Raw genomic sequence first — 23881 nt, forward strand, 5'->3', positions numbered from 1 at the left:
GGAATGTCTGGGAGCTAAGGGCTTTGCTTCATGGAGCAGAATTCTGAAGCAAGAAAAAGAGAAAGTTATAGACTAAACCACAGAAATGTAAACACGTCTGCAGCTAAAATAACTCCACTTTCATTGAAAACACTCCTCCCTCACAATCAGACTTCTGTGTGCTATGGTCAATAAAACTGCATGTTAATAGCGACCAATTAATAGATTATGTTGCTCGGCCTTAAAAGTTGAGGGAGTTTTAATTATTATTTTTCAAATTAAAGGAGTGCTTATTCCCTCCCTTCCCTTGGGGTGGGGGGCGGGGGGAGACTTAGCTTGCTTTCTGGCTGTTTGCTGAAATTCTTGGCTGTTAAAGTTTGGAGAGGGAGGGACATGGGTAGTTTTCACTTGGTCGGAATGGGGAGAGTGTGCAAGAGATCGCTCCAGGACAGGTTCCTAGAGATCGCTCCGGGACGGTCGTGACGGCCCCCGAGGGACATGACAGAAGAGGAGCGGCGCTCAGGTAAGCTCGATTTTGAGGTCGGAATTCGCGTAGAAACGAAAACATCTGGAAGGGGCTTAGCCCCGTGCCTCGGAGGCAGACGAGCCGAGCCTCCCGGCTGCACCCTTTGGAAGCTGCTTCTGGCAGACGCCGTCGTCTCCCAAGGGCGGCTGTCACCGCGTGCGTCGGTCAGACCAGGCCGCGGTCCCCTCGGCATCCCCGCGTCCCGGCGGCTGCATCCGGCTCCTCCCCACGACCAAGGTCCCGGCCACAGCGCCTCTCCCTCTGGACGCTCTGCGCGACGTCTTCCTAATTCTCATCAGCATCGAGGGCAGTCCGCGGTCATTTTATAAACGTCTAGTGTCGCAACCGTTTTCACTTTTACCATTTTCAATGTTTGTAACGGTTTTCACTGAGGCTGGAAAAACATCACTTCTCGCTAAAAGCGACCCCGAGTTAGGAGGAGCGCGCACCCCGCGGCTCCCCTCCCACACTTTCCCTCCCGTGACCCCCTCTCCTCCCCTCTGGTCCTTCCCTTGCTCCTCGCCCCTCCAGTCGTCGCGTCCTGGGTTCCTTTCCTGCTGGGGCCAGACTCTCTCCTCCAGCCCTCCTAGTCTCTGGTCCTCCGCCCCCTCCTCTTCCTCCTCCTCCGCCCCCTCCTCTTCCTCCTCCTCTTCCTCCCGCAGCCGCCAGCCGCGTCCTAAACCGGAGCAGGGCGCTTAGTGTCCAAACCTGCCCGCGCCGCCCGCGCTCCCAGTCCCGAGGGCGCGCGCACGGACACGCGAGCACACCCACACCCACGCGCACACGCACACGCGCGCTCTCGAACACTCCCGCGAGCTCGCACCCACGCGCACCTGGCCACGCGCGTGCACTCCCGCCCACGCGTCCCCGCCCCGCCCCCAGCGCGCACTCCGGCTTCGCAAGTCGCGCGTCGGGGCGGCCGCCCTGCTCGGCGATTGGCGGGAGCCAGAGCCTCTCTGAGCCCGGGCGCCCAAACCATGGGCTGAGCCCGTCGGCGCCGAGAGAGTTAGTGTGACCCGGCTCGGCGCCCACGGCCAAGGCACGCGCGCGGGCACACGCGGGCGCGGACACGCGCGGACACACACGTGCGGGACACGCCCTCCTCCGACGGCGGCGCTAATCTCTCGGTAAGTCCCGCGCCCCACGCGACCTGCCCGGCTCCCGCGCTGGCGACGGCGGCTGCGGGGACGGGGACGAAGGCAGCGGGGTGGCCTTAGGGGCGCACTCTGCAGGGCCCTTCCGACGGCGCCGGGACAGGTGGGGCGTGCAGCGCCGGGAGGGACGGCTCGCCAGTGCGGGGTCCCCGGGAGGCGCGTGCAGTCAGGTGCGGATGGAGATGAGAGGGCACCCCGAAATTGACAAGGGCCAGGAGAGCTCACCGCAGGGACTTCATAGGGGCCCCGACCAAGAGGTTGTTTGTCCTTGTCTGGAATGGAAATCAGGGTTGAACTAAAGCTCACGCTTGGCCTAAAGTAGGGACCAGGTGTGAGGCTGGGCTGTCACTGTCCGCTGGGTCCTGATGGTGGAATGACTCCCGACGGCGCCCTCCCGCACACACCGCAACACCGGCTCTGGCACCAGCTCTCAGCGCCAGGAGCGGTCCCTTTCCTCTCCCACTCTCAGTCTCCGTCTTTTCACCTTCCTGTTCCTCAGCCTGCAGCTGTTATGTTTATTTGCCTCCAATTTACCACTCTAATTGCAAAACTTGGCATGTTAAAAAAAAATATAGTCTTTATTTTATCAGCTAGCCTTACCTGGTTTCTGTCTGAAATAAATCATCCGTTTATTGCTATGGTATATTGCATAGATGTATAGAGGCATTAATTATCTTTTAAGTACAAGACACATGCTGTTATTAATAGCAGACTACACTGCCCAATAAAATGGATAAACAATTTCAATGAGAATGTGGATTTAATACAACTCTTCGTTGATGTAAAGATAATTTCCTTTATCTTTCAAAATAACATATTCCTCTGTGCTACAGGTTTCACACTCACATATCTCTATAGCTTTTGTAGTTCAGAAAACTTTCAATGTGGATACAAACACATTTTAATTTTCCCTGGGTGATATACATAGGACACAGAGTTTACTTACCTTTGGGACTATTTTTGACTGTTTTCCATTCTCTCCAAGTAGTTTAGAGGCCCTGAAGGGAGAACTGTCACAGTCCCGAAGTTAACCCTTGCTCCGCCGGCATTGGCTGGTGCCCACTCCCGGGCCAGACCAGAGCTCAAAGCCTTCATCCATAGGAGGATCAGGCAACACACGTTGTGAAAAACCCAATCATGTAAATTAATTCACCATGTGTCAAGTTATTAATAAGCTAATTACACCATCGAAATTATAATTCTAGCAGAAAAAGGGTGACCTCTGCAAACTTGTGGCTAATATGTCAAGTTTTACAATTCCCAAGAAAGGCTTTAGAAGAGCTACACACATCACAAATGCTATTTGCCATTTGGTAATCCTAGCTTCGGTTTGGGTCAATGGCTTTTGGAAAGTACGCTAAATTCGTAAATGGGTAATCTATCTCGAGATATTTGTTAAGGAATATATAATTCCAGTGGCACTTATAATTTCAGTGTCTTCTCTTTTGTAACATTTTATAATTACTTCATTCTATTTAAAAAATTAGAGTAGAATTGTAGTATATTATTTCACATTCATCTGTTATTTCATGAGGAATTATTGGTAATTTAATGTGATGCGAATTCTTTAGCTAAAATTTAGAAAATTAGCATTTACCATTGACGGGATTGTGTGAGGGGCCTGCATGCACACCTGTATATGAACTCCCCCCTCCACTTTCCACGTTTTGCTTTGTTATTAAAGAAAAACCTTGTTGAATTTTTAATCTTATAAAATCAGATATTTTATTTGTTGTGAGACCTAAGATCCCAATGGAATCCCAGATACATAAGTAAGAAGGAAAGCATCTCTGAAAGACATCAAAAGGAATTTGTAACTTACATAGTATTCTACAATGTTGTATGTTATGTATATTTTAAACGTATCTCATATTGTAAGTAGGGTAATAGGAAACTTTCAACACTTTTTTTTTTTCTAAAAGTAATATTGGCTTTGATTTTTTTCTTGCTATCTTTAAACAAAAGACAAATAAAAGGGGGGTTTTATTTCTTCTCAAAACAGAAGAGCTAATGTTTCTGGAATGGTTTCCTATTCCCAGGCAAAAACCAATAGCAAGTCAGCCCCAGTCATAGGATCTGGAGTGGTGGGAAGACATTGTCAACATCTATGTTGCCTGTTATTTCATAGAACTCCATTGAGAAGGTGTCGACACAGAGCCACCTACATTTCTAATGCGACTTATGGAGTCTGGGAAGCGGTTTGGTCAAGGTGGCAAAATCCCAGCTCTGTGATGCGTCAAGTCACTTCTCAGTTTAAGTTGACAGCTGATGTCTCTGAATGCAGGTCTCTTTTTGTCACTTCTTTGCTTCTTTACCCTTTGCGTCCGAGGCAGTTTTCCAGAGAGGAGGAGGATAGCAAAGGAGTTCTTTTTTCCTCCCCCAGTGTGTAAGGATACTTGGGCTTTCCCAGGGAGCATGGTCCTTCACAATACAGCTATTGTTTAATGTTCTACACCTTGAATTTGAACCTTAGGAGCAACATTTTTAAGGAAAATAGGCTGATGTGACAGAGACGTTCAGATCTTTGGGGCACAGTTTCAGATGATTATGATACTTGGTGGCAGTGGTGCGAGTAGGGGCTTTTTGAAAACTCTGAAAATCACTGCAGTATTTGAGGGTGCTCATGCTTGGCAGTGACCAGCCACCCCTCCATATGGTTGCTGTTCCTTGCATGATAGCATTCTCCCTGGTATTTCCCGCACCCTTATTAGGGGTCAGTTAATTAGTTGTCCATTATGCATTGTCAGCGTAGGGACCTCTCACAATGATTGATTGAAAGCAGTTATTTTGTAAACAAACAACAGCGGGAGTTTTCCAATGGCTGGGCTGTCACCTGAACCAGTTCAACATAGCTAAAAAAGTTAAAAGTTAAAAGGGAGATCTTCCCCTTTTAACCTAATCTTTTATTTAAAACATTTTCATATTAAAAAGGGAGAGGCTTGAATGCTTCATGTTTGTAACGTTGCAAAGTCTAGTGAAGGTAGTGAAGGAGGGTGAGCTAAAATTACTTTGCTAAATTTAAGTGCAAGTAAAATGTAGACAACACCAAGAAATTAAAGGGTGCGTCTAAAAATGGAGCGCTGGGTCTAAGTTTTAGATTTAAACTAACTTTTAAGTTCTCCTATTTTTAGGGTCGCATGTCATAATCTGGGAGACCCTGATTGCGTATGAGAAACAGTAATTTTACAATGAAAGTAAGGGGTTTGGTTATGTTGACTCAGTGCGTGTTCAGAAGAATGTGCAAAGGAAGTCTCATTATGCGACTCTGTCCTATTCAGAATGACTATATGAGACAATGGAAATATCCTTCAAGTGTGTAAAATAGACCATTTGAATTAATTTATCACTTTTTTTTTGTTATGATCCCAGAAAAATAGACATCCGATGTGATCTGGGACAAATCTTTAGTGAGTCTAAAGGTTTTTCAAACCTAGATTTGTAGCTGCCTCCTTTTAAAGCCTAACCTATGATTTTGAATTGTTTTAGTGGGAATGAAATTTTTATACCTGCTTTTGTCTTACATGTGATCCCTTTTAAGGATAACATTATTGCAGTAATTATTCCCTCTGCAAAACATACTCCAGGGGGAAAAGCCATCTCTAAGGAACAGGAAAGAAAGCAGGCACATATAGAATGACTTTTAAAAAATAGGAAACTTATTTTCACTAGATGTAAGCATTCAGCAAAAGTTCCCAAGTGTTCATTTGAAAGTGTAGAAATGCATTTGCACCTCAGTTTTGAGAGCAGAGGAGCAAAGGAGTGAAGCCTTATTTAGTGAAGTACTATTGTCCCATTTCCATTAAGTGATTCTCTGTTACTGGCGGAAAGATTAATTTTCTTTATTACTATGTGGAAAGAGTGGGCTGTGCATTCTTGGGGCTCACTAAAGTACTTAAAGTTGTAAAGTAAAAGAAAGACTAAATTGGAGCATGCACGCTTTTCTGCACGCCTGGCAGGGAGGTTTGTGTGACTATCTTGAGGAAATATTAGCTTGTGCAAAGTCAGAAGCTGCATCCTGGAATCAGATTAGCTGGAGTTGTCAATCTTTCCATCTGAACTAAGATGGACAGTAAGAGAATCCCAAGATCTTAGTAAATCTGTTAGTTACCTTTTGCCTTAATTTAATAAATGGATTGAAATTGGCCATGGAAACCTGCTGTTCCTTCTTGGTTTGCAAATATGAGTTCCTGAAATCTTGATGTCTCGATGGCCCAGTGACATGGGACATGCTCTGCTGTGTCCCTTCGTGGGTCCTGTCACTGGAGCTTTCCATCTGTAGGGGCTGCTGCCAGCTTTGGAGCCTGAACCTCTCTGCCTTCCCTGGAACGCCCCTCCAGCCAGAAACCCCTTTGTAATATTCCTGTCTTTCATCCGCAGACCCTTGCCTGCTGCTGGGGCCTCTGCAGGGGCAGTGGTTTCTCATCACGTGTGGGCTGGCGGGGGGACGCAGTGAAGAGTAGGGGAGGGAGAGAGCCCTGGCCTCTGGGGACCTTAAAGCAATATTTCATGGAAAGCCTGTTCTCCAAGGCAGGCAGATTCTGCAGTACTACCTGCAGTTCCTCCAATTTGCCCTGTTCACCAGATAATTTGAGTGGGCAGAGCTGGGTACCAGCCTTTACTTAGAGCTGTGTTTCTGTTTGAAAAGTGGGGCCCAAGTGTGTATTAACTAATTTAAGAATTGGGTGCTGAAATAGAGTCTGTTGGTCATGTTGGTGTCCCCCAAAAATTCACTTCTTAAAACCATGACTGTTTCATGGTTACAGTGACAGCGCTGCTTACATTCTAAAAATCCACAGTCAAGCCTCAATAAGCCTGAAGGGAATTTGGCCTGATTAAATGGTTCTTTTTAGTTGTTCATAGTCAGATGTCACCCCTCACACACAATTAATTTCTACGGAGTCAAGTGCGTTCCACACACGTTGCTAAAGGGTGAGAAGAGGGGATAGCAAGGTGAATTTCCTGGCAATCAAGCTGATTATCCATTTACCATGTATGGTGGGAGATGCTGAATGCTAGCGCAATGCTGTGTTCTTCAAATGAGGACTCTTGGGAGAATTGGGAAGGTTAGGCACAGGCAAAGCAGGAATTTCAGAAACACGGGACCCACCTCTGTGTGCAATGGAGGCTTGGAATTCTGCTTGACGTGAGAGTGAACGGAGGTCTCAGGGTTCAGGGGAAGGAGTGAAAGAGGCTATTATGAGGGCCCTGTGGGAGGAAGAGGGGATGACTGTGGCACAACTTAGGAAGGGAAAACTTTAGACCTCAGCACTGAAGGAGGTGCATTTCAGGATTTTTGCATGGGAAATGCAGAGATCTAAGCAGAGTATAAATAATAAGTGAAGCATGTGCTAGTAAAGTGAAATGTTTTGAAACAGAAACCACTCCCATTTAGAATCTCAACATAAAACTTTTTAATTAAATGTATCAGAAAGCTGAGATTTCTTTTATTAGGAAATGAGGTAAAAACATTTTGAAAAGAAACCAAGTGTTAATTGAGAAATGTTCTAAGAAGATTTCATATGTTGAATGGATTCTCATTAAGATTATCCCCAACCTCACAAAGCTGATGTGAGCCTGCTGCCAGATTTACAAATCTGGGTCTATAATTGCACAAAGTTTAAACTTGCCTTGTGCAAGGCTTGCTTTTCCTGCAGTTCAAGATACAGCAGCAAGAGGACAGAATAAGCAAAAGTGGAGGGAAAATTTTCTTCTTCAGTATTGAAAAGTACTTTCTGGTCTATTTGACCGTGGCAGTAAAACTTACTTCATGGCAGAGTTTTAGAATAGAAATAATTACAGTAAAAATCAAATCTAGGGAGTCTTCTGGAGAAGAGATGTTAGATCAGCATATTATTAGTATTTATCCCAAATTCTGGAAACCTTACCTAAAGGCCCTGCCATTAGAAGGGAGAGGAATAGTATTGATTACTACTTGAGGTATCAAAGTAAAAGTATTTTATTTATTTATTTATTTTGAGATAGAGCCTTGCTCTTTGCCCAGGCTGGAGCAATGGCACATTCTTGGCTCACTGCAGCCTCTGCCTCCTGGGTGCAAATGATTCTCCTGCCTCAGCCTTCCGAGTAGCTGGGATTACAGGCACCTGCCAACAGGCCTGGGTAATTTTTGTACTAGAGACAGGGTTTCGCCCTGTTGGCCAGGCTGGTCTCCAACTCCTTACCTCAGGTAATCTGCCCGCCTCGTCCTCCCAAAGTGCTGGGATTATAGGTGTGAGCCACTGCGCCTGGCCAATAAAAGGATTTTATAGATGAAATAGTATCAGTTCTGAAGATCGAATATCCTCTTAATTGAAAATCTGAATATTATTTTTGCAGTTTCTAAGGACTTGTAAATATAAGTGATTAAACAGAATGTTCCCTACAAGGGCAGTTCCTTCTAAGTACCCCCATAGCCAAAGTAGTACAGTTCTGAAAGATCGATGAAACTGAATATATTTTGCAGTTTTCTAAGACTTGTAAATATAAGTGATTAAACAGAATGTCCCACAAGGGCAGTTCCTTCTAAGTACCCCATAGCCAAATTGTAAAACCAAAGGTAAGTCAATAAAATCATTTCGTAAGTATGTGTAACCCACAGTAAGGGCTGTATTTGCTTGTACATTAAGAACACATTTGTAAATGCATTTAGCATCAATATAAACTTTTTCTTTGCAAAAGTAAGCATTAAATTGTATTAATTTTTCTTTATTGGTCTTAAGCAACCTGGAAATACATTTCCGAATTAAAATATGTTGAGCATCTATTAAATGAGGGCACTGTCCCAAAAAAGAGATGGGAGCATAAGTCATACAGGGACTGTTCAGACATGGGACACATCTAGAGATTAGACAAACAACTGCAAATTTAGTGGGAGAAGCCAGAACATTCTGCTATGGAGCCCACCTATCCACCTGTCTGTCTGACTGCAGCAATTAGTGGCATGCTTGAATTTCTCTCTTTTCCACAAGTTGTGTTGACAGGTAAACAAAACTACCACCCCTTTTACTTCAAATAGCTAAGTTTAATTGAAGAGAGGAGAATCCCCCCTTGCAAGGACATTCTAAATGCAGTGTCCTTAGGATAAATACCTACAGGTGGAAATTAATGCAGGACAAGTGGAATGCCTCAGAATTCAGGGAATGCTAAGTAGGCAGAGATCAGTGGGCAGTCAGATTTGACTCAAGGGGTGAAGGTACAGGATTCTAGTGGCAGAGGGGGTGCTCTGGATCATGGGAAAGACATATGCAAAGGAAGAGAGGCTAGAAGCTACAAACTGTATGGTGGAATGGCAAGCTGTCCCATTTAGTTCATGTTTTTGCCTTACGTTCTACGTAAGACTTCATGCAAGACACTGCAGAAGCCTTGGGTAATGCCTTCAGGGAGGCAAAATCCAGAAAGAGGATGAATTCGTATGCTGTGGAATCTAGAGAGGGAGGTGAGCAAGAATGCCATGGAATTGGCACAGACATTGACACCACAGAATCTAGAAAGGAGGGGAACATTCACATTGTGGAATCTAGAAAGTGGGCGAGGCCGGGCGCGGTGGCTCACGCCTGTAGTCCCAGCACTTTGGGAGGCCGAGATGGGCGGATCACAAGGTCAGAAGATCGAGACCATCCTGGCTAACACTGTGAAACCCCGTCTCTACTAAAAAATACAAAAAACTTTTTGTATTTTAGCCAGGCGAGGTGGCGGGCGCCTGTAGTCCCAGCTACTCGGGAGGCTGAGGCAGGAGAATGGTGTAAACCCGGGAGGCGGAGCTTGCAGTGAGCTGAGATCCGGCCACTGCACTCCAGCCTGGGCGACAGAGCGAGACTCCATCACACACACAAAAAAAAAAAAAAAAAAAAAAAAAGAAAGTGGGCGAATGTGCATGCCATGGAATCTGGAATCTAGGGGGTGGATGCAAATGCCATGTAATCTGGAAAGGAGTTGAACATACTTGCCATAGAATCTAGAAAAGGAGTGAATGCTTGTGTCATGAAATCTAGAAAGGGGGTGAATGTGCATGTCATGAAATCTCGAAGGAGATGAGTTCACACACCAACAAGAGTAGCATCCTCAGTGGGACAACCTGGTTGAACTGGGCCAGCATGGCAGTGAACAGGGCTCTAGACTGTATGGCAATGGAGGAGATGTTCCTGAGCAGGGAGACAGCCTCATGCAATGCACTGGGTTTGCTGTAGGACCATTCATGGGCATGCTTGCTATCACACAGGTCTTTCTTTCTGATGAAATCACTGAAGGATTTCATTTTTAGCCTTAGCATCAGGAATCATTGTCTGAGCATTTGGTTGTATTTCATTATTTGGAGACGTGTGAATGACCCAACTCCAGCAGATATATAAGACCCTGAGGCCTGCCTGGCAGGCCATTGCATTCCTAGCTCGAGTTTATGTTCTTACCCTTGTTTCCCTTTAGCTTCATCTTTATTTTTTATTTTGCTTCTGAATTTTAAACTACCTTGTCATATTGCATATACCCTTGTAGACCACTTTGAGTCCCTTTTTGGGAACAAGGTAGAGTATAAATAACATAAAACAGAATCATGCAATCAAAAAGCAATTGACACCATTCCATAGGAAGATCAGAGGATCACAGCATGCTACCCGGAGGCTGAGGCCCTGAAGCTGTGCCGTGGCATGTTGGATCTGGATTGGCAGGGATGGTAGAGATAGCAGTGGGCAGGAGGGTGGGGGAGTCAGGCCCGCTGGTGTGTTTGGAGGGTGGAAGTGTTGTTACCTGGGAGCGGGTCACACAGTGTGGAAGCTGACCAAACCCTCTGGCGTGTTGGAGGGATCGGACCAGACACCTACTTCAATATCTCAGGTGTAAAGTTAAGAGGTAGGGAAGAAAGTAATGTTCCAGAAGGGAAGGGAGAAGTGTGATCTTGTGGAAGGTGGCAGGTGACATTCACTCACCAGATGGTATAGCCACAGGAGACATGTTGCCAGGACCATCTTCACCGTGGCTCTTCGTAGGAGGTGCTCTAATTGTCCTCATTTTCCAGAATAGCAAAGTGAGGCTCAGGAGTGCTGAGCACCTTGCCTGGAGCCACACAATAGTGGGAGCCAGTGCAGCATCAGAACCAGGCAGGCTGACGCTGAGATCTACCCATGTGACTCTGCTGTATGTAGTTATCTTGGTCAGAGCAGTGGGCCTGTTACGGAAGTGACCAGAAGGGAGCAAGTGACATGGAGGCAGAGTCTGTGTAAGGTCTTAGCTGGGCAAAGGAAATAGAACGTGAACCTCAGGGGTAGTTTTAAATCTTCCAGTAGCCAAATTAAAAAAGACAGGGACAGGTGAAATTAATTTTAATAATGTAATTTATGTTACACATGCTGAAAATATTATCATTTCAAATGTAATCAGTGTAAAATATTGATGAGATATTTGACTTTATTTTTTTCTATATGAAATCTTCAAAATCCATTGTGTAGTTTATACTTACAGCACCTTTCCATCTGGACTGATCACATTTCAAGGGCTCCATAGCCACATGTGGCTAGTGGCCCCCATGCTGAATAGTGCAGGTCTGTTTAGCTTAGGAATTCAAATTTGATATAATGAGCGACCACAATGTCTATTATGTAACTTGGCCACAGGAGTAGACATTTTGTGACCTTATGTCACTAAGGAACCAGATATGATAGCAATAGAAAATTGAATGCCAACGTGACGTGTTCGGTACTAAATCTGCAGTTTTTACGTTGGAGGGAAAAATGTATGTATGATTTCCTGTTGAGTCACTTTATGCTTTTAAAGGGCAAAATAAAATATCGACTTTCAGGCCAAAACTTTGTATGCCTGGTAACAGATAGTATGGCTTTTGTTGGAATCATGCTGCGACAACTCCATGCATAAAAATGCTATTTGAATATCCTCTGTTTAAAGATAATTCCAGCCTGATGACAAATTTCTTATTTTGCATGTTTCTTGAGAATAATACAATTGATTATTTTGAAGAACGGCATTCTTAAAGTGCCAGCGTCCCAGAGGAAGAAAGCATATCAACTAAATGTATTGCTACAGAATTAACCTTTACAAGGACATATTCACACTGTTTGATCATGACAGGTTGCACATAACACAGGCCTTTCCCTTCATTTGTGATACTGAAGCTTATGGCAGTCTTCTGAAGTCAATCCATAGTGCTCACATGCCATTTGTTATTATCAATGTGCTATATGTGTGCTATGTGTCATGCATCCGTGAGTAACCATTAGCCTTTTAACTCTGCTACTCTTTTTTTTTTTTTTTTTTTAGTTTTTATTTCTTGAGATAAGAGTCTCACTCTGTTACCCAGGCTGGAGGGCAGTGGTGCGATCTTGGCTCACTGCAACCTCCGCCTCCTGGGTTCAAGTGATTCTCATGCTTCAGCCTCATGAATAGCAAGGACTACAGGTGCATGCCAACATGCCCGGCTAGTTTTTTGTATTGTTAGTAGAGACAGGGTTTTGCCATGTTGCCCAGGCTGGTCTGGAACTCCTGAGTTCAGGCAATCCTCCTGCCTCAGCCTTCCAAAGTGTTGGGATTATAGGCGTGAGCCACCGTGCCCAGCCTAAGCTACTCTTAAAGTTAAGATTTCATTTAATTTTTTGTGCAAAGTAAGAAACTTCACTAGCAGATTCTTACTCATTCACATTTTCCTGAATAAGAGATTTGTTTTTAGTTCCAGTAGCTGGTCTCTAGCAAATTCCTCATCTGTGGTTCCTTGTAGATAAGTTTGCTTTCATTGTCACTAGTGCCTATTAAGAGAATTTCACTCTTATTGTTTTGGTTTATTTTTCCCGGTAGGCAGTGCTTACTGTAAAAATAAAACAAAACCTGCTAAATAAAATAAGTGTGGCTTCTTTAGACTCTAATCACCATATTGAATTTTACGCCTAATGCAGCACAATTATTGGTAACCAAACAGTAAAGGAGAAGGAAAACTGTGGTTTATTAAAACACCCAACCAAACCCGGAAGCTCAAACCAAGGAGCATGGCTGTGTGTTCTTGTGTCTAGCATTATATATCTCTGGTGTGTTGTGATGCTTTATTGTAAGGTCATCTAAGGACAAATGGAACAGCAAGACTTTATCTTGTGTACTGCAGACTCCCCAGCTTTCAAATGCAGGCAATGAGTTGGATTTTGTAGTAGAATCTTGTTTCGTTCTATAAGGAACATGGGCCAACAGGTGTGAGCCGTTTAGAGGTAACTGAAATTCTATTCCAAGACCTCCTGCACGTCCATTTGATGCCGTAAGCTGCATTCAAGCATTGTAGTTTCCTATCAGAGTACAAATTTAATTTAAAGTCTAAATTATATTTGAGGAGTCTGAAGCCCATTAAGACTTCTTAAACAATTCACTTGAGGTTACGTTCAGTGAACATGTGTAAATATGAGAACGTGCGGGGCAAGTGGTCTAAACACAGAATGAATACGAGACCACATTGATGTAAGCCACATGTGCTTAAAATCTTGTCAGAAAAAGCATCTCATCCCTGGTAACCAGAACATTCGACTGGCCGTTGGCTTGCAGGGAAGGGTTGGTGTCCAGGTACCTCTGTGCTTGGGCCTTGCAGTTTTGCCACATCATCAAGGAAGACCTTTGGGACCAGCGCTACGTCATCAGCTCATGGGTGTGGCTCTCAGCTGCAGAGCAACAGGGGAGACAGAAACCCCTAGGGTGCTGCCTGCCTCAGCCCTCAGTGCTGCCAAAACATCCGTTCCCCATCAGCTTCTCAGGTTGGGTGTCCGTGGGTGCGAAATGGCTGAAATGTACTCTTGGAAACTGTTGTGTTTAGTTAAACTTGGATTAATGACAACCGTCGAGTTTATTTTTTCCTTTGGGCTGAACAGTTTTCATATGTTATAGGGATGTGTGGGTGGATTCAGAGAAATGACAAGTGACTCCCAGTAGAGTGAGCTCATAAAACCATCTAAGCATCGCTGAGCAATGCCCCTTCCTCACTGTCTCTGAGCTTCTAGACCTTCCTCCTGGGCACGTCCTTCCTTATGTGTTCGGACTCACAGTTCTGAAGTGTCATCTTTAGTGAGGTTTCTCCTGCAGTCAACACACCCAGGGACTAAAAGAAACAAGCCAGCGAGTCTAATGAAATCAGGCTGCAGATCTGAAGTGCTTTTGGAATATCCTGCCCCTGCTTTCTGTCTTCTGTCTGGTTTTCATGGAAATTTGTGTCTGGGAATGAGGAGGAATCGGAGTGGATTTGCTGGAGGCAGGTGCCTGTGTTCTTTGGCCCTTGCCATTAGGAGTCAGGACCAAGGAACTTCGGAAGAGGTGGAGGAGGCAGAGGCCGTGGGAGATGCGATGAGCACGGTGCAATCTTTATAAGACAGCGGGGATTTCCACAGACTTCTTGATTTTTGAAAATTATTCATAAGCCTGCCCTCGTCTGGGATTTTCAGGATAGAAAACATACCCCATTTACTGTCCACACTCCATAAATTACCCTTTCAGATTGTTGCAAAGTTATTTTTTGCGTTCTGTGATGCTTGCATACATAAGCTCTGTGATTGTGAGTAAAATGCCTCCATTTCTTTCTCCAGCAAGGACCTGTACAGTGCCGGTCAGGACAACGTGCGGTAGTGTCACGGCCCTGTTTGAAATACAGGCTACTTCTCCAAAAGCTTGGGAATAAATGCTGGCCCAACCCTAATTTAAAAAGATTAAGGAAGAAATGGAAATGAGGATCAGAATTAGTTACGTTTGCACTGGCAAAGGAAGCGAGATTAAATACTTGCTTTCAGTCTTTGCTCCAAGCAAGTAAAAAAAAAAAAAAAAAAGAATTGCCTATTACATATTTGAGAAAGTTAGATGCATGCTTCCTTTCTGGAATGTGCAAGCCTATTTGTGATGGACTTTGCAAGGCAAAGATTGCTGCATTGGACGCTTAACATGAAATAAGAAATTATGAACTGAGAAATCTTTAGTTCATAAACATTGAAAAATAAGTTGCTGTTTTAAATAAATGTAATCATCTGCTTCATCTGTGTCAGAGTGCAGAGTCTTTATTTCTTTCCTTTTTATTTTTCGTTTTTTCAGTGGTTTTATTTCTTGTGCTTTACACCCATTGGCTTCTAAAATAGGAGGTGACGTGTATGTGACTTGTTAAAGAGTGAATGAGTGTAACATAACCCTTTCAATTCCCAACTTAGATAAATCATTTTGGGGATACCTTAAGCATATCAGAATAAAAGGAAACTTAGTATTTCTGTGTCACCTGAGGCACTGGTGCCAAAACCAGCAAGAAGTAGTGGCATTTTGTAATGCAGTTACATTTAGGCTTAAATCAGTGTTTTTCAACCATATTTTTCATGATCAGCCTCCTAAAAAGCCTTTTCTTATTTTTTTTTTTCCTAATTGTCCCTCCTCACATGGAAATTTAATACCACAGATATACTGTTTTAGTACTTTGCATTATACATATACGTATGTCTACATTTAGGTATGTCTATGCTTTATACAGAAAAGGAATAAGACTCTTTTCATCCTCCAAGAACTAATTTTAGCCTCCTTGAGGATGCATGGCTTAAATACGCAATGCCGATACTTAACTTTGCAAAATACTCTGTTTAGGAAAAAAGATGGTGGATGCCCATACGTGGTCTTAGAAAGGACTGAAGGTGGTGAGGGAATTCGAAGTAAGCAAGGATTAGGATGCCAGGGAATGATGTTCTGACAGTCGTCGTCCTTGTTTAGAACGTGGCCTGAAAACTGATAATGAGAAAACAAAAGATGGATGACAGCTCTCCTTCGTGGTGTTCAGGCACCACTGAACATGCAGGATCGCTGACCATACGTTTTCCATGTGTGAGAAGGTGACACGGTACTTATCAAAGTTACGAGTGGACAAAAGCAGAAGGTTGCAAAAACTAGTAGCCTAGAGAGAGCAAGGCGGCCTGGAGGCTGGCATCCACCGGCCGGCGAGCTGATGGGAGAGGCTGCCCTTACACACTTCCTGGACCTGAGCACGCAGCCTTTTCCCTGCATGCCTTGGATGTCACAGTGCAGGTTGTGTAGCGGGGCTGACGTGCAGCAGCTGGATCACGTTGACTCTGATATTTCCCCTCCAGTAAAAGTGGAAATAGAATAAAACAAACAACAACAACAAAGACATGCTGAGCTTAGCCCAAAGCTCAATCAGAAGAGAAAAACACCTGGGCCATTGTCAAGAGAAACAAAACCGGGCCGGCCCATGTTTTTCTGAACACGATCAGCGCATAGTATTCCCATTAAAAGGCAACTGACTCAGATGGAGGGTGAGTGTTCTGTGAGGCAGAGCTGAATAACCCACCCACGCCCTGTAGCTGACAGGATCGCTTAAGCAGAGTTACTAGAAATGACCCAATGATACTGAAAATAGGAAAAAGTACACGAGGGGAAAAGCAGATTCTTAGGAAGGGAAAGAAGTGTGTGAAACCAGTTCAGACTGGTCAGAATCTAACATTCTGTTTGAGGCTCTCCTCATCACCTGCAGTCCTAACAAATCTTCCACTTCTCATCTTCAAGTGAGTAATTGTACGACAGTGCCCTGTCTTCTAGGGGAAATTAAATGGTAAAGAATGTCACCATGAGTGCAGAAGGCACAAAGACTGTTTTTTTTTGTTTGTTTTGTTTTTTTTTTTTTTTTTTTTTTTTTTTTAGACAGAGACTCACTCTGTCATCCAGGCTGGAGTGCAGTGGTGCCATTTCTGCTCACTGCAGCCTCCACCTTCCGGGTTCAAGCAATTCTTATGCCGCAGTCTCCCAAGTAGGTGGGATTACAGGTGCATTCTACCACACCCAGCTGACTTTTTATATTTTTAGTAGAGACAGTGTTTCATCATGTTGGCCAGGCTGGTCTCGAACTCCTTACCTCAAGTGATCCGCCCTCCTTGGCTTTCCAAAGTGCCGGGATTACAGGCGTGAGCCACCCAGTGTACGAATTTAGAAACATTGATGATCCTCACCTCCTGGGGTCAATGATGACATGAAGATCACATCTGTATTCAGAAAAAGTGAATATCAAATACATGTTAGTTTTCTAGCCCATTTTGCCGTTGTTTCACTGCTTGGCTCAATTTTAATATGGTTCTTATATGGCAGTTTTTTCCCCCCAAATTTTTAATTGATATAATCATGATGAATACTCTTGTAAATGTTGTGATAGCCTTGTCTTAAAGCTTCGAATTCAGCCTAAGTTAGTTCTTCCTTGGACTGCATTGAAAGACCCCTGTCATACCACGTTTCACCCTATGCTAATTCTCTAGGTAGAAAAAGACTGTGTTATACGTTGATCATCTTATAAGGGGTTTCTACAGTCCAAGATGTCTGCAGGCAGTGTTTGGGAAGATTCCTGTTTGCTAAGAAATCACACCCAAATGGAAGCATTCAGAAAACAAATAGAAGCCAGGAAAAGTGCTTCCATCGCTGGAAAGTTGAAATCTCCTTTACAAAAATCAGTTTATTGAAGGAAAAATGTCTTCCCATCTTGTTATAGTATGTTACAGTACATCAAAAGTTCTTTTAAAAGGGCTACTTCTACTTAGTAACAATATCATCAGGATGGTTTGCAGACAGAATGTCATGCTACTGAATGGTGCCGCCTCTTCCATGGGATTTCGGGAGCCAGTGGCTGCCCTGCTCTGCCCTTCTTCCTCTTCCTGGCTTGACCTCAATTCAGGCCTGCGTGTCCTTCTGCACGGTGGGTCCCAGGCTACCACCTGGAGAGGGGAAAAAGTGGCTATGAAGGCCTCTAGGAAAAAAAGCCAGCTCCACTAACGTTTGTTGAGAGGATAAGAAAGAAAGGAGGGGAGAGGGTAAGCAGAGGGGACTGTCCTTTGGGACCCCAGCTTCCCAAGTTCTGGCAGTGGATGGTGTCTGTGGGCACTTGGTTTTCAGTTACTGCCTGGACAGAGTGTGTGTTCTTTCTGCGCCACGTGGCCAGCCAACGTATGGCTCAAGCCCACAGTTCTTATTTTCCCGTATTTACCTGAAATCTCTCTGAACACGTGAGGTTTACAGAAACATGCACTTCAATTATTCTTTACATTGACCCAAAATGGTACTGAGGAAATTTTCCAGTGGCCCTGCTAACCCTGAAAATGGCAACAGACGAGTGCAGACTGATGCATTCCCGGCGGGGTGGAATCCTCTTTGCAGCTTGTGAGTGTTGCCACTGTGGTTTGGAAATATCGGGGGAGGACTGAATTGAGTGATTTAGTTTGTTTTGCAGAACAGCTGAGTTTGTGCGTGTAGCTTGAAGACCTACCATAAGAAACAAATTTGCCTCTTAAATAAAAGGAACAGGGCATAGTATGTTCTTGGCTTTGGTGTGCATCAAGGTTGGGAGAAGGAGGAGTTGTGGTCTTACTCCGTCCCCTGCAGCCTCGGGCCTGTGTGCCCTGTGAGCCAGTGTCATGGGGTGCACGTGGGCTCAGTGGCTGTGTCCGGAAAGATGTTTTGGTTCCCCTACTTCAGGTTTTAGTCCAGAGACTACCAATTAAACCATCCCATAAATCTTCCATTATAGATAGTAAAACCTAATTTTGGATTTCCTGCGTGCTCTGGTATCCTGCCTGATCGCTACCAGGCTGGACCCGTGAAGCAGACAGTACGTGTATTGTGCCGCATGGGAAAGCCCTTTTCTTAAATATTCAGGATTTAGTCTTAATTCCCTGACTGCTTTCATCTTAAGTTTCGAAACTCCTGAGGATAGCTATCTGGAACTCTGCAGTTTACTTGATTCTTTTCAGTGGATGACTTTGATGCAGTGAGTAAGGGAAGGGGGCACTAAGAAAGGGGTAGGCATAAAAGTGAGCGAAGTAAAACAGCAAAGCCGTTGTAACTCTGCCATCCTTGCTGCGAAGGCACAGGGCGTGCACTCTCTCAGTGTTTCATACTCCATCATCTGTAACTCAGCACTTTCCTCAAGCTGGGGAGTGACAGCTGCTTGGGAAAACACATACATATTTTGGAAGTATTTGAATCAATGCCTTGTATCTACCCCTCTCCTCTTTCAGCGACCCAATACCTTTGACCAGTGTTGCTGAATGGTTTGCCTGGGCTGGAATCTGGGGGAACAGGAGTTGTCCTGATGACTTGGCCCTTGTCCCCCTCATCCCTTGCACATTTGTGAAGGTGAACTTGGAAGATCAGTGGGTGTAACGGTGTTGCAAGGGTGTTCTGAGTTTGAGGCAGCCAGACTTTGTTACCTGTTCACACAAAGAAAAGACAAAACCTATGCAAAAGTTGTTCTTCATGCTGGAGACTTGGCAGGATGTAGTGTGCTGTAAAAATCTGCAGGTGAAAGTTTGAGTGGGTCTGTGTATATGGGTTTATTAGCAGGGGCAAAGTGGAGTGTGAGGTGAAATCTATGTGAACAGTACTAAAACGTTTAAAACTTACAAGTGACATATATCAGCATTTTTGAACTTTAGAAGGTGGTGTCAATAATACTTTGTTTACCGTGAGCATACAGATGAACAAAAGTATTTAAATTAAATCTTTCTGCACTCCTACATAATGGCTACTGAAAAGTAATGCATTTAATTCCAGATAGTGGAATTTCTCTCTTATACACGTTTTTCCGCAAAGGGGATCGTATTATATATACACTTTTATATATGTGCTGGCACCTATTTTGTTCACTTACCAGCACTTTAGAAGTATCTGCCCTTGTTCATAGGTATGCTTAATGATAGTTTTTTAATGCCACATTACTTTTGAACTGTCTGGTATTCTATCGTATGTCACTGTCATTATAAATTTATCTACCTAGTCCTCTTCTGTTGAGTATTCAGGCTGTTTCTAGCTTTCTATATTATAAACCAGGAATTCCCAATCTCGAGTGCAGAATGCAGATGCCCAGGTCCTATCCCAGGCCAATTGAATCAGGCTGTCTTGGGGTGGGGCCCAGAAATCAGTATTCTCACATGCCTCCAAGATGAAAATTACTGTTTCAAACCACGCTGTACTTTATCAGACTGAGATACGCTCTTGAAAGTGGAATTGTGTGATGAAAGATATGTATCTTTAATCTCTCGATCTAGACTGACAAATTACCATTCAGAATTTGTTTTTTTTTCCACACTAATTTTCACTTTAAGCTTTAAGTCTTTTAAAAGGTAAATAATGAAAAAATTTCCATGTCCATTTGGAAGAGGTTTATGTCATACTAAATAATTGTGTTGATCTGCTTGATACTGCTTAGTTTATTTTGTATTGTAGCATGACCATGTTACTAACATAACAAAGGGGGGATGTATTTGGTGCTGCTTTCTGGTTGCTTTAGTGAGACTGTGGTGGGAAGGGGCAGATGCAACAGCCCTGATGATGAGTGTCTTGGTTCATTCAGGCTGCTATAACAAAATACTGTACACTAGATGGTTATAAACAAGACTTTATTTCACATAGTTCTGGAGGCTGGGAAGTTCAATGTCAAGGCACTGGCAGGTTTGTTGTCTGTTGAAGGCCCATTTTCTGGTTCGTAGATGGCATCTTCTTGCTATGTCCTCACATGGTAGAAGGGGTAAAGGGAGCTCTCTCTGGTCCCTTTTATAAGGGCATTAATTCCATTCATGAAGGCTCCATCCTCAAGACCTAATCACCTCCCAAAGGCCCCCAGCTCCTAATGCCATCACCTTGAGGGTTAGGATTTCAACATGTGAATTTTGAGAGAAAACAAACTTGTGGTACACGCAGTGAGCAGGGGATGGCTCTGCAGAACTGGGCTTTATGCCTTTTCTGGGTTCACAACTGACTCTCAGGAAATGGTTGCCTGTCTATGTATGCGTTAGTTTATTCACTGTGAAATTTTCTACATGTTTTATCACTGTTCTATTGTAGTTGTTATATTTCTCATGCTAATACCTAGTTGTAAAAGTCAAATAGTATTTCTGGGCTTATAATGCAAAATAGCAGTTCTCTGCCCTCCAGGGAGCCCCGTTTCCTAGAGGTAACTGCTGTCCTCTTAGCTGTTTCTTCTGTTGTTTACCTCCTTGTTGATACATTACTGCGTTTTCATGAGCTTTTCATTTGGACTTTGTGTTACTCCATTTTCACGCTGCTGATAAAGACATACTTGAGATTGGGTAGTTTATAAAGAAAAAGAGGCTTAATGGACTCACAGTTCCACGTGGCTGGGGAGGCAGAAGGGGAAAGGCACAATCATGGCAGAAGGGGAAAGGCACATCTTACATGGCAGCAGGCAAGACAGATCAGAGCCAAGTGAAAGGGGTTTCCCCTTATGAAACCATCAGATCTTGTGAGACTTATTCACTGCCACAAGAACAGTGTGGGAGAGACCACCCCATGATTCAGTCATCTCCCACCGGCCCCTCCCACAACACATTGGAATTACAGGAGCTACAATTCAAGATGAGATTTGGGTGGAGACACAGGCAAACCATATCAGACATTATCAATTTTCTCCTAAGGCAGGTGAGAATTTAGTTCATGTTCCCTTCCCCCATCTCCTGTTTCTCCATCCTTCCAATGTAGGTAAACCATAATGTTGGTTAAGTTGGTATGCATTTGTGACATTATTATAACTATGTAAATGTTACTTAGAACTGAGTCATACAGTGTGCTGTGGTGGTTGATTTTTTTCAAAAACTTAATAACTTTCCATTGATTTTCAATGATTTTAATTGATTTTCATTGATTTTCAATGATTTTTCATTGATTTTCAATGGACTTTTCATTGATTTTCAATGATTTTTTTATTGCCTTGGTTTTTCTAAGTACTTATGATAAGATTCCCTTAAATTCCTTGGCAGAACCAGTTCCTCTTTTCAGTGTGATAGAATGAATTTGGTCATCTCTCAGGGTTTTTATTGTTTGGTTGTCGGGGAGGCTGCTTTAAGGAGCCCTGCGTTCACAGATGGAACTGGCTGCTTCCAGGTGTGGCTGTCCTGGCATCTCTGCCCTCTGCACCCTAGGATTCTCTTGTTTTCATGCTGGACTCCCTGTCTCCAGGTTATCCTATCAGCCTCATGGTTGCTGTAGTTCCTCACATTAATGGCTTGACTGGGCATTTGATTGTCTTTAAGAAACATTTCCCACACGATTTGAAAAGTGGTGCATCATAGACTACCAGCTCTTATTGTTGTTATCAAGAAGCTTGGGATGCCATCCTCGTTCCCATTTCTCTTCTCTGAATGTTTTAGGTTTTTCTCTTTCATCTCAGTGTCCTGAAATGTCACAGAGATGTGCCTTGGTAAGCGTCTTCTTCCTTTTATTGTGTGGGGTACTCAGTGGGCCCCTTCAGTTGTGGGAAGTTTTTGATTTCTTTGAGAATTTTCTCTTCCATTTTTAAATGTTTTCTCTTCTTGGAACTCTTGTTATTTAGATGTTGAACCTCCTCTCTGATCCTTTTTTTTTTTTTTTGAGGCATCTTTAACATTTTTTTTTTTAATGGCTGTATTATTTGTTCTTATCTTTAGGATCTTCATGTTTTTTTTTTTTTTTAGGTTAAAACATCTCTTTTTGCTTCACATTTTTTCTTCGTGATTGTTGGATTTTGGTCATCATTTCTCAGGCTTGGAAGTTTTTCACAAGTGTCTAGTGGACGTTGGATACTCTTCATGTTAAGAATAATTCACTAGGAAGCTGTGTGCCAAGGTGGGGCTTGTTGGCTTGGGGTGTGTGCCGTGATGGGCATCAGCGCCTGACTGTGTCATCGGGGATGCATAAGTGACGGTCTCAGTAGCTGTTTCTCTGGGGTTGGTCAGCATCTCCTGGGGAGAATCCTGCTGTTGTCAGCTGTGGAAAGGGTGGTGGAATGAGGGTGGGGTTGTTGGAGCCTGGATGCAGGGTTCTGAGGGTGAAGTAGAGGGAAGATCCTGGGGGAAGTACCTTGCCATTCTCCTGGTTCCCCTTTTCAGTAAGTTGCCTCATTACCTTACTCTGCAGAGCCCTGATTTCTCTCTGGAGAGGAACCCTAAATTACCTGCTAGGCACAGGATGGTTACCTAGCTGCAGGGGATCAGAAATGGGATGTGGGAGGAGAAGGGAGCACTTGAATTTCCCCTTTCTCCAACACTCATACACTCTCATGTTTTCAGCTCCATTCCTTGCCCTACTCCCACCCTCTGAGGTGCTGGGACCTCAAATTTCCAAACCTCTTAGGGTCCCATGGTGCAAACTGCCTTTCCCTTTACTGACTCCCCCCATCCTCTGGCAGGAATGTCCCCTCACTCATCAGCTGCCATTCTCTTATTTGCTTTCCATCTTTCAAATTTTGCAAACATCTTCCACAGGCTGTTGTCTCTTCTTTCTTCCCTTTGTCCATTTGAATTTCTACTTTTAGTGATACTATTCTAGAGGTGAGCCCACAGGTTCAATCTGCCCTTTTTTACCTGGACCTGTTACATTTTAGAGATGAGGTGAGTTGCAGGTCTTCATGGATGAGTGTGGCATTCTGCCACAGGGTGCAGTAGCTGTAAGTGGGGAGGGCTAGATGCACGCAAAGTGTTAAGATGATCACGATGAAGCTCAGGCTTATAGAATGCTGACTGTGCTGGGCTTTACCTGGATTCACTCCCCAAATCCTCACAGCAACCCACTGGGAGGGAATCTGTTATTCCTGACTCGCAGAGCAGAGCAGGAACCTGAGGCATGGAATCATGGAGTGACTTGCTCAGGGTCCCATGGGGAGAAGTGGCTGAGCTGGATATTGCACCTGGACTGGCGCACCCAGATCTGAAGAGTTTCACAATCCAGGCCCCCCTACCAGATCCTCCCCTGGGCATTTCCAGAGTTGCAGGTGCTGTGTTTTCACCCCTTACCTTAGATCTTCGTTTTCTCTGATATGCCCAAACCATTGTGCTCATGGGTTTCGCTGTGATGAGAACTCCTTTGCTCTTCAATCCACTCGGCTAACATTTTTGTAGTCCTGAATTTCTTGCTTTTATTATCTCGACCCCAGAATAAACTTCTAATGGGCAAGTGGGAACCCTTGTTGGAACACACACATTTGCATACATACACATGTGCACACACACACATACACACACACACACAGAGAAGGAACTTGTGAAGAGACACAGCATAAAACTGATGGATAAGAAATAGATATGGATCACAAGACTGAGGACAAAGCAAGTGAACAGGCTACCACAGACTGTTGATTTACAGTAAGTTAAAAACAAGGAAATTATTTTAAAGTCTTTTGTTATTAATAGTATTGATGATTAAAATTATAATTAATAACATCAACATAATTTTAGTTGCTCTT

General features: G+C 43.9%; 1 protein-coding gene across 2 annotated transcripts in view; it reads left to right on the forward strand.

Annotated features, from left to right (window-relative positions):
- Positions 1 to 379: 379 nt before the first annotated feature.
- ERG (ETS transcription factor ERG) overlaps positions 380 to 23881 on the forward strand; it is a 288895-nt gene continuing 265393 nt past the window's right edge. For both annotated transcript variants that reach the window (XM_017880672.1, XM_017880674.1), the window contains exon 1: positions 380 to 502. The gene's annotated coding sequence lies outside the window, so the exon portion shown is untranslated. The remainder of the gene's footprint in view (positions 503 to 23881) is intronic.

The sequence above is a fragment of the Rhinopithecus bieti genome, unplaced genomic scaffold (genome assembly GCF_001698545.2).
Source record: "Rhinopithecus bieti isolate Rb0 unplaced genomic scaffold, ASM169854v2 scaffold_12151, whole genome shotgun sequence".
In the NCBI taxonomy this organism is placed as follows: Eukaryota; Metazoa; Chordata; class Mammalia; order Primates; family Cercopithecidae; genus Rhinopithecus; species Rhinopithecus bieti.